Here is a 12488-nt window from a genome sequence, read left to right on the forward strand (position 1 = left end):
CGTCAAGGACAAATACTCGAGCGAGTATTGTCCTCAGTGAGTACCTGCCCGCTCGTGAGAAAAGATTTGGGTGCCGGCGGGGGTGAGCGGTGTGTTGCGGGAGTCAGTAGAAGGGAGCAGGGGGATGGGGGGGAGAAAGAGATCTCCCCCCCCCGTTACGCCCCGCTCTCCCCCGCTGCTCCCCGCCCCAAGCCGGCACTCGAATCTTTTCTTCCGAGCGGGCAGGTACTCACTAAGGACAATACTCGCTCGAGTGTTTGCCCTTAGCTATTATGCTCGCTCATCTCTAATCGCAACGCATGATCTTGAGATTTTCATGTGATGCAGTTTTAATACTAGAAACTCCTATTGACTTGAGTGAGAAAATTATGGCGGCAGCAATGTATGATTTTTTACAAAAAAAAGTATCACTGACTGAAGATCGCCAGTACAAAATTGCGATTTTGCAGCGATTTTCTAGCGGTGATATCGTGATCGCCGATAGGAGGGAGCCGTAGGACACATGCATGCAAACATTTTATCAGTCTGATCTTCAGCCAAAAAAATCTGTCCGAAAATGAGATGAAAATAGGAGCCATTGATTGGAACGGCTACATGCCGAGCCTGCATAACCTGGCAGCATGCAGGGGCCAAAATTAAAAATGTAGGGGCCACAAATAGGCGTTTAGCAGCTTCAAAATGGCAGCAAAGATTGTCTGCCTTCGGAACGGCTGTAACTTCTCGGCAAGCAGGCACAATAGTTTGTCTCAACAAGAATCGATTCTGTTCAATTCGAACTTCCGTTTCTTTTCATCGCTCATTTTACAATGTCAGCCCCAAAATTTTACTCCCCAAAAAGGTTTCCACCATCCTGCACTGCTTTTAGATTCCCGGGGAAAACTTTTCGCACTGCTAATTGCCTTCCCTCCTGCAACAATGTTGGCTGCACCGCCGCTCACGGGGCCTAAAGGACATTCCCTGACATCACAGTCATGTGACGGCTACACAGCGATGGGGAGGATAGCGGGCATCAACGGCAGGTTCAAATCATGTAGTTAACACTCGTTATCCTCTCTCTCTCTCTATGCGGCTGGTCACATGACTGATTCAGAGAAAGTCCTTTAGACTTGCGTGGCATGACTATGCTGCAGACTGTGACATGACTATAATGTCAAGAAGTTGTCGCTACCCTCCTGACATCGTAGTCATGTCACAGTCCGCTGACCGCCAGAAATCTCAGCATGTCCAATTCTTGTCCGATTCGCAAACGAAAATAGCGCATGTGTATATGTGTGTGATGCTCCCCACATGCACGAGTTGCGCTCCTGATTCTCAGGCACAACCTTTAAAACGTCCGCATGGATAAAGCCTCAGGCTATATTCACATGGGCAATTTTTCCGTGCAGTGTTTGTACCTTGCATAGAAATGAGTAGAACACATTGATTAGAATGGGGATATTCACATGGATGGTTTTTAGGCTACATTCCCACGTCAAGCGCGATTTTCACTGCGAGATGATGCATTTTTGCGAAGCTTAAAAACTCCACTGTATCACTTCTGTGAAATTGCGATTTCACGCACGTAAAAAGATAGCAAGTGATTCTTATTGACTTTCATGGAAAAATCGCATCACGCTCGCATGTACTTTGCGTGCCATGTGAGTGCAATGCAATTTTTTTCAAGATTGCAAAAGAAACAATGGGCGCTTCTTTCTGCGGGAACAACCAAAAATAGAGCATGTGGGATCCTTCATTCTCACAATGTCGCTGCCAGCATAAAATAGTTCATGCGTTTAAAAGAAAGGGTTTCACATCTGTACGTGTTTTGTGCGTCTCGCACAAATATGTATGAACTTACTAATATACTTTTTTTATGCAGCATGTCCTATTTTCGTACGATTTTTAAGTGAAAATCACCCATTTAAGTCAAAGCTTGCATTAGAAAAAGCGGATTGTACTTACATGATGCGAGAACCATCCGTTGTTAATGCATGTAACCATGGGAACCATAACAAAAGAGAACGAAGAAGTGCAGTGCCCGTGCAGTGGCAAAACAATTATAAATTGTGCGCGAAAGTCATAAAAATCAAAGAAAAAAAAAGCATGAAAAATCAGACCATTTTTTACTTATCACAATGCCCGTGTGAATACAGCCTGAAGCTGTAAAAGACGCTCATCGTCATGTGAATGGACGAGAAAACTCTAATTATCTCCGTAAAACTCTAATTATCTCTGTCCGTTATTGCAGAAAATCGTCCATTCATGAGAATTTACGGCGCGGACGGGAAAACATAAAATCGCATACTGTCATGTGAAAGAGCCCTAAAATTGAATGTCTACTTTTTATCAGCTGCTCATGTATAGGTATTTATTTAAGATATCTTCATAACGGTCTGAGCTTACTTTCTTTTCTATGGAGCGCCAAATCCCATGCATAGCCACACCTTTAACATATAGTATGCCAGCTAACTGCAGCCACCACTAGAGGGAGCAGCGTGACTCCCATTCATTCCACTGAGTACCATAGTCATCAGGTGATCATAAAGTGGCTTTGAGGATGTCTTCATAGTCTACACAGAACATGCAGAACCGCCCGTATAATATAATAAGGCTAGACAATATGCTGACTCTCGATAGTGATAGGGGTAACATGACCAAAGATCACTGTCATAGAAGTCAATGAGATGTTGAGGTTATAACAAAAAATGAAACCTTGTTTTACTAATTCCTCAGCTGTCCGTATACCACATCTACACAATCAATTGTACAGCTGCATTTATGTAGCTGAATGACACCGAAATTGTTGCATGGTCATTAAGTAGTTAAAAACTAAGCCACCTAACAGGAACAACCAAAGGGAACTTTCTTGCTGGAGGCTTTCTTCCCCTTCACATGAATGCCTGCTTTGTATGCTGCCAGCCCCGATTAGATGAGGTGCAGTACCTAATATCATGAAATACCGTGCATCGCACATATTACTGTTCCGCTAAGTGGCACACATGGGGATCAGCCTCCCGCGATGTCCAGTACACAACTGCATTCTAAAAATCAATGATTTGTGACATATGTTCCAACTCCGTAAGTATCATTGGTACCAGGTGCAAAACAAGGAGCCCGAAACACCATCAGGGATTAAAATGTGCATGAAATTGATTGCAGAAATTACATCTCGATGCGCTAAAATGCTTTAAGGGACTAACTGGTATCTGTGCACCTGAGGCTCAGTGATGGCATTCAGTGGATGACCCACAAGAAGCAGCCCGCAGGATGCGCTACATTACAATGTAACTCTTATTAGACTCCAGAAATCCTAAATTACTTCTTACACCCAGACCTAAAGCTAATGGTAACCCTGCAATCGTTGGAATCATACCAAAGTGAGGAAACTCAACAATTCTTGGCATTTGGCCGTATTTGTAGTCCTAAAATTTTTGTACCTACTCCTAATGTAGAATATGTCTGTGTTTAAAATATACTCCTATCAGCCGTAACATTGAAACCTAATTTTGTGCAGGTCCCCCTTGTGCTGCCCAAACAGCTCCGACTCATCTGGATCATGAACTTTACAGAACCTCTGATATCTTGTGTTATCTTTGTGATCCGACACCATTAACAGGTCATTAGACCATCAGGGCTCTTTCAGATGTTCCGCAATTTGCAGCAGAATTTACTGCCTTGTATAAAATTCTGCATGAAGATTTTGATACATTGAAAACGGATGAATTAGTTGAAACCAAACCTTCACCAATGATTCTGGCCAAACGGTGGAGGCAGTATTTTCTTTTCTCCCGTGACTCAGCAGCTAGTAGTGTTGCCTTGCAATGCTGGGGTCTTAGGATAAAACCAGAGTAAGGACAACATCTTCGGCATACATTCATTGAGAAGGAGAAAGAAGAAGCATGGTGCTTCCATGGTTAGATTCAAATCTGACCAAGGGCAACATCTGCATGGAGTCAAATAATTATTATGAAACAGAGAAAACATAAAACTCCATGCAGATGTTGTCATATTTGAATGTAGGACCTCACCACTGCAAGGCAACAATGCTAACCACGGAGTCAGAGGAGAAGAGGAGGCACCACCACCACTAGGTTCGGCCGAGATGAACGGCCTGTGGTTCGGGTTTGCCGCGAACCAAACCTTTAGCTAAGTTCGACTCGAAACAGGGTTTGACTGGTTTGGTTTGCTCAACACAACATGGCAACTTTAAAGCAGGTCAGTATGACTGCAGCAATACCAAATTTAAGATGGTTCTTGATGCTGTGGAGAAGAAAAATTGGACCTCTTCACAGCGCTATTCCTGTTTCTCATACCCAACAATGCCAAAAAGGTGCCTGAGAGTACTGCAGCCGGAACTATATGGTGTTTATTAGTTTGTTTGTATAACACAATACAAAAGTAAAAACAGCTCAGGTGTCGGTATTGCATGTCGTCAGGTCAATTTTTTGATAATTTTCTTAACAAGCTTCCATATATGACAATGACAACCATTTGGCATCCTGTAATCACATCGCAAGGGAAGGCACTGTTTACCAGAAGGAACCACCCCATGTTCTAAAACCACTTAGATGGCATGGCCGCTAGTAACCATGACATCTAAGAGGTTACTGTAAATAGCCAGGATCTGAGGTTTCTCTGATCCTGGTGATTAAGGAAGGAACCCGGCTGTCATTAGACGAAAAATAGCTGCTCTTGTTGCCAGCATATTTCAATGCACCATAAACATAAAAATGCATATTGGAGGTCCCTATGGAGTTTTCCTGTAAGTTGTAAGGTGGGGTTTCCATTGTTTGAACTCTTTGTATTGTTCCTCAAGCCATTCCTGGACAATCTTTGCAGTGTGGCAGGGCGCATTATCCTGCTGAAGGAGGCCACCACCATTGGAGAGTACAGTTGCCATGAAGGGGTTTACATAGTCTGAAACAATGTTAGGGCTTATTCTAATGGACGTTATAATTCATTTGCAAGAATACACGCACACAAGCGATTTCTCACTTGAATAATCGCTGCATGTCCTATTTTTTTGGAAGACTCACATGAGAATAGAACATGTAATGTGCGGTGTCCCACACATCAGACAGCATACGGAGGAGTGTCTTTGTGCTGTGTGGCCCAAGTTGCGCCTTGGGTTCACCTCGCTGTCGGCCGTGTGTATACGACCTTAATGTAGGTGGTACGTGTCAAAGTAACATCCATAGGAAAGTCAGGATTCCTGGCAGGAGATTACTAACAGCATAACATTGCGTCTTCTTGCTTCCCGTCTTTCCAAGGTGCATCCTACTGCCATCTCTTCTCCAGGTAAGTGACACAGACACACCTGGGCATCTAAACCAGGTGGATGGTTTTGTTATGGCACAGTGGTGACAGATAGAGGCAGAGCAACATTTATTTATTTTTTTACAAAAGTGCAACTTTACTGAACAATCTTAGTTTCACTCCACAGTAGTGTACTTGGTACTTAAATGTTACATAATTTAACTATGTAATGTAAGTAGAAGTCATGTATAACACATAGGTCCATGCGTACTTCTGTGTCCTTTTTAAAGTGACAGTCCTGACCTTAAACCACCTCGTAGAGGCTGCGTCCTTTCACCAGGAACACCCAAAGAAGGGCCGGAGTAGAGGCCCGCAGGGCTGTATGGGAAGGCAGCTCATGACAGGGTTAACAGGGAGCAAAGGGTTAACAAGGAGGAGGGGGAGTCAGGGGGGGAGAGAGTGAAGGAAAGTGCAGGGGGTGGGGGGAAGCAGGAGGATGGGCCACTTCGGAGCAGATCAGCAGTTGGAGAAGGAAGAAGAACAGAAGGACAGCAGGGTAGTCCCACCCGCCCGGTCTATGGGAAGATAATTTGGGATTGCGGGGGTTGTTAATGTTATACAAAGGGGAGAATGTGTGCGTTGTCATGGCAGCAGTTGGGGGGGGCTTGGAGTCGGTATAAAGGTAGGGTGGCCCCTTTATTGATTAATGTTTTTGGTGTTTGTCGCCTCTTGGCTCTGAATAGGTGGGGGCCTTGCAGAGATGGTGGGAGTGTGTAGTCTTGAAATGGCTAGCGGGTCTCCAAGTTGGGAGGTAGACGTCTGGAGGCAATTGGTGATATTGGGTAACCAGAGTCAGTTGGCTTGTGGCAGGAGGCATTTTTTGGAAAATTGGGTCTCCCAAGTCAGTTGGTGTGCGGTGAGAGGCATTACGGATATTTCCCTAGTTGGTGAGGTGACAGACTTTTTGTGGCTTCAAAGACCTCCCCCATCTTGAGGTACAAAATGTTTAGTTTATTAAAGTTCTGTTGGAATTGGAGGGGAATTGGTTTGGTTATTATTGTGGGAGGCTACAGTAGATATGCCTCCATTATACCCGGGTCATGTTGTAGAGGTCTCTTCACCCAGGTGTACACTGCTCTGCCATCTTCTCTCGAACGTTCATCTTACAGTAGGTGGCCTACTGCGACATTACACTATACGCTCCACTATCCTTAGTGAGAAAAGGCACGTTCTTGTAACTAAACATCTTCATAGCAGTACTCTATACGTATTGTCCTACTACATACAATATTCTAGAAGGTTCGCAGAATGGCAACATCGCACCCTCATGCACCACAACGGAGAGAGTACATCACTAATTTTTGAGTTCCAGGTTGCTATGGACTCAGGTGCAACACAATATCTCCTGTATATTTTCGTCTCACATATTCTTTTATCTGCACATAGCGCAGCTACCCTGAAATGACATGTTCACCCGCTTGACAGGTGGTTCAAGATTCCAGCAGCTGGTTAACACTTCAATTGGACAGGCAACATGTTTCACTGCCGGACTTACACCTTTTTCGGGCCATTACAGACTGAACAACAAACAATAACTCCACCAAAACATGTGGCCAGGGGTGGATTGGCCATTCACCCCACCAGGACTGGTTGATGGAGGACCCGAGCTGCGTTAAGTGTTTGAAACAATAAAAAACATTCAGTACATCCTCATCTCCTCTGTTGCTCCCCAGCTGCTGTACTTGGCACCGCTGTCCTCCACTGACTTCTGGCTCATATGATCATGTGACAAAACACATTTATCACAGCAGTCAATCCCCGGCCTCAGTTAGTGAGGACTAGGGAGTGTCCGCAGTGATCATGTGTGTTTGTCACATCACCTGGAAGTCAGTGGAGGACTAGATAGAAATGGCACCGACTACAGCAGCCAAAGAAGCGACAGAAGAGGTGGATATGACGTGTTGTTTGCTGTCTTACATGAGAAGCCCTTATTTATGACGTGTTCAATAAGGTGACCAGACGTCCCGATTTAGGCGGGACAGTCCCATTTTGAGACCCTGTGCCCTGCCTTCTGCTGGAACCCCTATGGGACAGCCATTTGTCCCACTTTTGGGACATATGTCCCACCTTTATCCTGCTTTCGGGACGTCTGATTACCATAGTGATTACTGGCTGGGGTGCTACAGCTCCCCAGCCGGCAATCACTTTGCTGTGCCGCGGCAGATGCACACACAGACGGCAGTGTGGGGGTCACTAGCACTACAAGGTCCACTGTGGGCCTCACTATTACTACTGAGGGCCACTGTGGGGGCCACTATTACTACTGAGGGCCACTGTGGGGTCACTAGTACTACTGGGGCCACTGTGGTGGTCACTATTACTACTGAGGCCACTATGGGCATAACTATTGCTACTAAGGGCCTCTGTGAAGGACACTATTAACCCCTTCCCGCTCCAGGACGTACATTTACGTCCTGGAGCGTCGGGGTATGTATGCAGAGAAGTCGTGGGTTGACCTCTCTGCATACAGCGCAGGTGTCAGCTGTGTACTACAGCTGACACCCGCGGGCAATAGCCGCGATCGGCCGTTCGGCCGACTGTGGCTATTAACCCTTTAAATGCCGCTGGTGAGATCGGGGGAGCCATGCAGGTGTCATGGCTGCCGGGGACTTCTGAAAGCCCTCGCTGAACTACATCAACGGAAAAAAAATAAAAGTTATTGCGCGCACAAGATGACTGCAGAAAATAATTGAAAAAAATTAAATGTCTTTGAAAAAAAAAAGAGTAGTATAGTAAAAAAAAACCTATACAAGTTTAGTATCGTAGCAATTGTACTGACCCACAGAATAAAGTTATCATGTCGCTTTTGTTGCAGTTTGTGCGCCGTAGAAACAAGATGCACTGAAAGATAGTGGAATGTCAATTTTTTTCATTTTACTCCACTTAATGTCCACAGCCGAAATTCCACAGCATTTCTGCATCCAAAAAATTGTCAAAATCTGTAGCATTAGTGTGGATTTTGACTGAAAATCAGCCGTGTATCCGCAGCTGATTTCATGCTATGCGGCGCTCCCCCTCAGCTCCTCCGTAGGCTTCCCGCAGTAAGTGCTCCCCGGCTTCCAGTTCCCAGTGCCTGGTCATGTGGGGCCACTACAGGCCGCTGGGAACAGGAAGTCGGGTAGCGCTGACAGCGGAAGGCCTACGGAGGAGGTGAGGGGGAGCGCCGCACAGTATGAAATCCATTGTGGGTACGTGGTTAATTTTCAGTCAAAATTTGCACAAATGGCACAGATTTTGACTGTTTTTTTGGATGCAGAAATGCTGCGGAATTTCCTTCCTCTTTTTTGAAACAGCCCTGTACTTTTTATAACTACAGAGGTAAAATTATATATTGTGATAAGCCCCGCCCCCTGACCACACCCCTCTGTCCCGCTTTGACCCTGGGAAAATCTGGTCCCCTTAAGTTCAGGCAGCAAGAACCTAGTAACATATTTCCTTTAAAGGGAACCTGTCATGTCCCCACAGCACCATAAATTAAATTATATGAGAGGGAGTCCGGTGATGCAGTTTGTATACTCACACGTTCCCACGATCCAGCAGTGTCACCCTCTGGAGATCGAGCCGGCAATGCAAATCCTATTATTTTCAGTGTGCGTGTTCTCCCATACAAGTGTATGGGTCAGTGCGGGCACAGGGCACAGTGAAAAGAGTCATATTTGCAGAGCCCGTGCAATCTCCAGAGGGGGACACGACTTGATCCAGGGAGCTGGTGAATTACACAAAATACCCCACCTAGCTCCCTGTTATATCCCCTAACAGCAGCATTACTTACTTTATGGTGCTGTTGGGACATGGCAGGTTCCCTTAAAATACAGTACACTTCCAATAATCCAGCTGGCACAAACTGGGACAGTTGTCAGATTATTAATTTTAATCCAGTCAATTCACTGAATTGGACATTATAATAAATTAGACATATTTTTGCCAAAAATCAGATTTCAATTGCGGAATCTGTGGTCATCACCCGTGTGGACGATCCACGGTATTCCTCACACATTAAAAAGTTAGTACATTCACATATACACTCAAATGAGTGGATAGCGGTTGTGATTTCCGCAAGCGGGTTTAAAATCGCAGCAAGCTCTAATTTATAAGTCAATGGAAGCCATCCGGCATGCAGCCCATCCACAATTGACATTGCGGATAGGCCGCGGATACCCCTGTCAGCGCCTAGCGATGGTGCGGAAAAAGCTAATACTTTTTTAAAAAATCTGTACTGTGCATGACCGATGGGGAGCGCCTGTGGTCATCCGCGAAACAGAAAGCGAAAGGTATGCGGGGTCTCTGTCCTGGTTCAGAGGCGGATTCTGCTGTAGAATACGGATTGCCCATGTGAGACCAGCATAAGGGCTCCTACCTACTTGCGTTTTTTTTTTAAACCCCTGCGTTTTTTCTTACGCAAATGTCAATGGGACTTTCTAATGTTAAAAACGCATCGCAAGTTTGTGCTTTGCGATTTTTGTGCAGTGCATTTTTAACATTACAAAGTCCCATTGACTTTCGCATTCAAAAAACCGCAGCGATATCCCAACGTTAAAAAAACGCGAGTGGGTAGGAGGCCTAAATCTGTTTTAGTGTATTCAAAAGTCATGAACAGTTATTACCAGGAATCACGCAATTATGATTTCTGGACTCAAACATCTAATTTATTTATTTCGATGATTTCAATTAACCCTTTGCAATCCAATTTTGGATTGAGGGTTTCCTAGCGGGCTTTCTCTTTCTGCCAATATACAATGGCACCATCTGCTGGCTAGAGCCAGTACTGCGGTATATGACATGCTGGAGAGGCCCCCGACAACTGAGCGACCAGTAATCTACAGTAAGAATACCCTGCCGGACGTCTTCCGACATCGGAGCTGTACAGCCTTCAATGAGAATGTCTTTAGACGTCAGACAGTGGATTGGAATGGGTTAATGCTTAATAGACAATTGCATAAAAAGGATACATATGTACAATACACAGATGCCAGTATTATAAATGACACATGGTAGATGAGGGTCCTTTAGCAAATTTTGCTTTAGGGTCCAGGAGCTCCAAGTTATATCTCCTATTTATACCCGCAGATAACTTGTACTTTTCCTATTCGTCGAAACACTGAAGCGAGAGAACTGCCACGCCAAGCCTTCCTGCAAGCTTTTCTAGTGTATCCAGAAGCTTCTACAATCAAAAACTGCTCAAATGCATTAAATAGTGCAATGTGAAAATGCAAGAAAATGTGGATTCCTTTCCAAACGGGCTGAAATAGCATGGCTATATTTATACCTAGAAAAAGTCATCAAAAATTGCATATTGTGCCCTTAATATGCATCATACTTAGTGTGAACCTTTCATTAGTCTGCTGAAAAAAAGACCACACATTCAATAATTTGAAGCAAAAGGTTAATGGTGTTATTACAACTATTATGCCTTTTAAAATCATTATCCTCTTGTATTTGTATGTGTGGATTACCTTCACCTTTCTCTGAACCCACTTTACCAGCTGTTTGCCTCAGCCATAAAGTTTTCTGAACATCATCCAAGGGATAGGATAAATGCCACGTTTTATCAATCAAGCCTTGGGGGATATTCAGCTTTCCAGAACCCGAGGACTACGAGGAGCTCATTGCAAAGTTCCTATTTTGATTTTTAAATTGGTCATCAGTGAAATCCTTACTTAATGTCAACGCACAAAATGATGCATAGGAAAGAAGACCGGGGAAGTGATGTGTACAACAAAAGTTATCCGGGCCTGAGCTGGAGCACGCTTTAATCTAGCATTGTGATCGCAATTTTAGGACTTTCATGGTGTTATGTGAGCTTTGTTAACATTCAAGATCATTCAGTTTATCTGACAAATTAGCTAAATGCAGAATTGATGCTGCATTAAAAAAGGACAATTACATCAATAATATGTTACATCGGGTCTATCTAGGACACTGGTAGCTCACTGCACAACAAAAGTGCATTGTGGAAGTAGTAAGAAAGACAGTGTTCAGACACTAGTACAAATGCTCATATTACGGTACATGGACACCATAGTTTCAGTGGCGTAGCAAAGTCAGATGGTACACAGTTAGGAAATTTTTTTGTGTCACCCCCATCAGTGATAGCACTGGGGTGATCCGCACCTGCCGCACCCCCCTTCCTGCACCAATGGATCAAACAGCAAGCCCTAGACCCGCTGGGTTCAGCACATGCCACACTCGAACAGAGATCACATTGATTACAATAGAACCATTTGCCTACAGGCATCACACATATGTCTTCATAGACCAGGCCGTTCTTCTAGGACTCTGGCAGCTCAGATGGCACCACTTCCATCTGAGCACTGAAGACTGGAACTGAGGACCCTCTGTGAAGTGCGACGAGGAAACCAGAGCCAGAGCCTCCATTAACTGAAGGATACCAAGGTCCAGCTGATAGTGTGGCACGGAGCTCTGATGCCAGTGAACCAAGCCAACGTGGATGGTAGAAGAAGTGCCCTCTGAGCTCTGTGACCCCACAGGAGGAGGGAAGGCAGTCTGGAGATAATGGGGTCCTCATAAGGTTTATTTAGGGTGGTCTCACACCTGCATCCAGGGTTCTGGTCTCTTCCTCTATTTGGAGAGCAGGAAAGGGGAATCCCTGCGACTGAACAGCTCTGTCTCAGGACAGAACTGAACAGAGCCGGGTGGACCCCATTGACTATTTGTGGACCCCATTGACTATATGCAGTATTTTGAGCAGGATCTGTGCCAGTACCACTGACCAGGGGTGCCAATGCTGGAGGCGCCAGTCTTATAAGACAACAAGATGTATCTTAAGAGCTTCCTCACCACATTGCAGCAGTTTCATGTCTGCGCTGCCACCGTCAGTCAGAGGATCCACTGCAGCTCAAAATACCAGAAGAAAAGTGTTGCATGCAATAACCGGGCCACGGGGTGGAAACTGAATGGACGTCATAACAGTCAGCCGCTGTTCGGTTCTGTCCAGAGATGGTGCCGTTCAGCCACAGGGATTCACTTTTATTGCTCCCTGAATGGAGAAGTGCAAGTCCTGAATGGAGAAGTGCAACCGCAACAGAGCTGTGACCTCCCTTATGTCATCCCAGCCACACTGCTTCCTGCAGGCCACTGGAACACGCTACTGCCTTCCAGGAACCTTTGAAGAGTATCACCAGACTACCAGTATTGTTTCTCCATTTGTCCCAGAGGAACCAGACAGAATGACA

Source organism: Eleutherodactylus coqui, chromosome 2, assembly GCF_035609145.1.
Source record: "Eleutherodactylus coqui strain aEleCoq1 chromosome 2, aEleCoq1.hap1, whole genome shotgun sequence".
In the NCBI taxonomy this organism is placed as follows: Eukaryota; Metazoa; Chordata; class Amphibia; order Anura; family Eleutherodactylidae; genus Eleutherodactylus; species Eleutherodactylus coqui.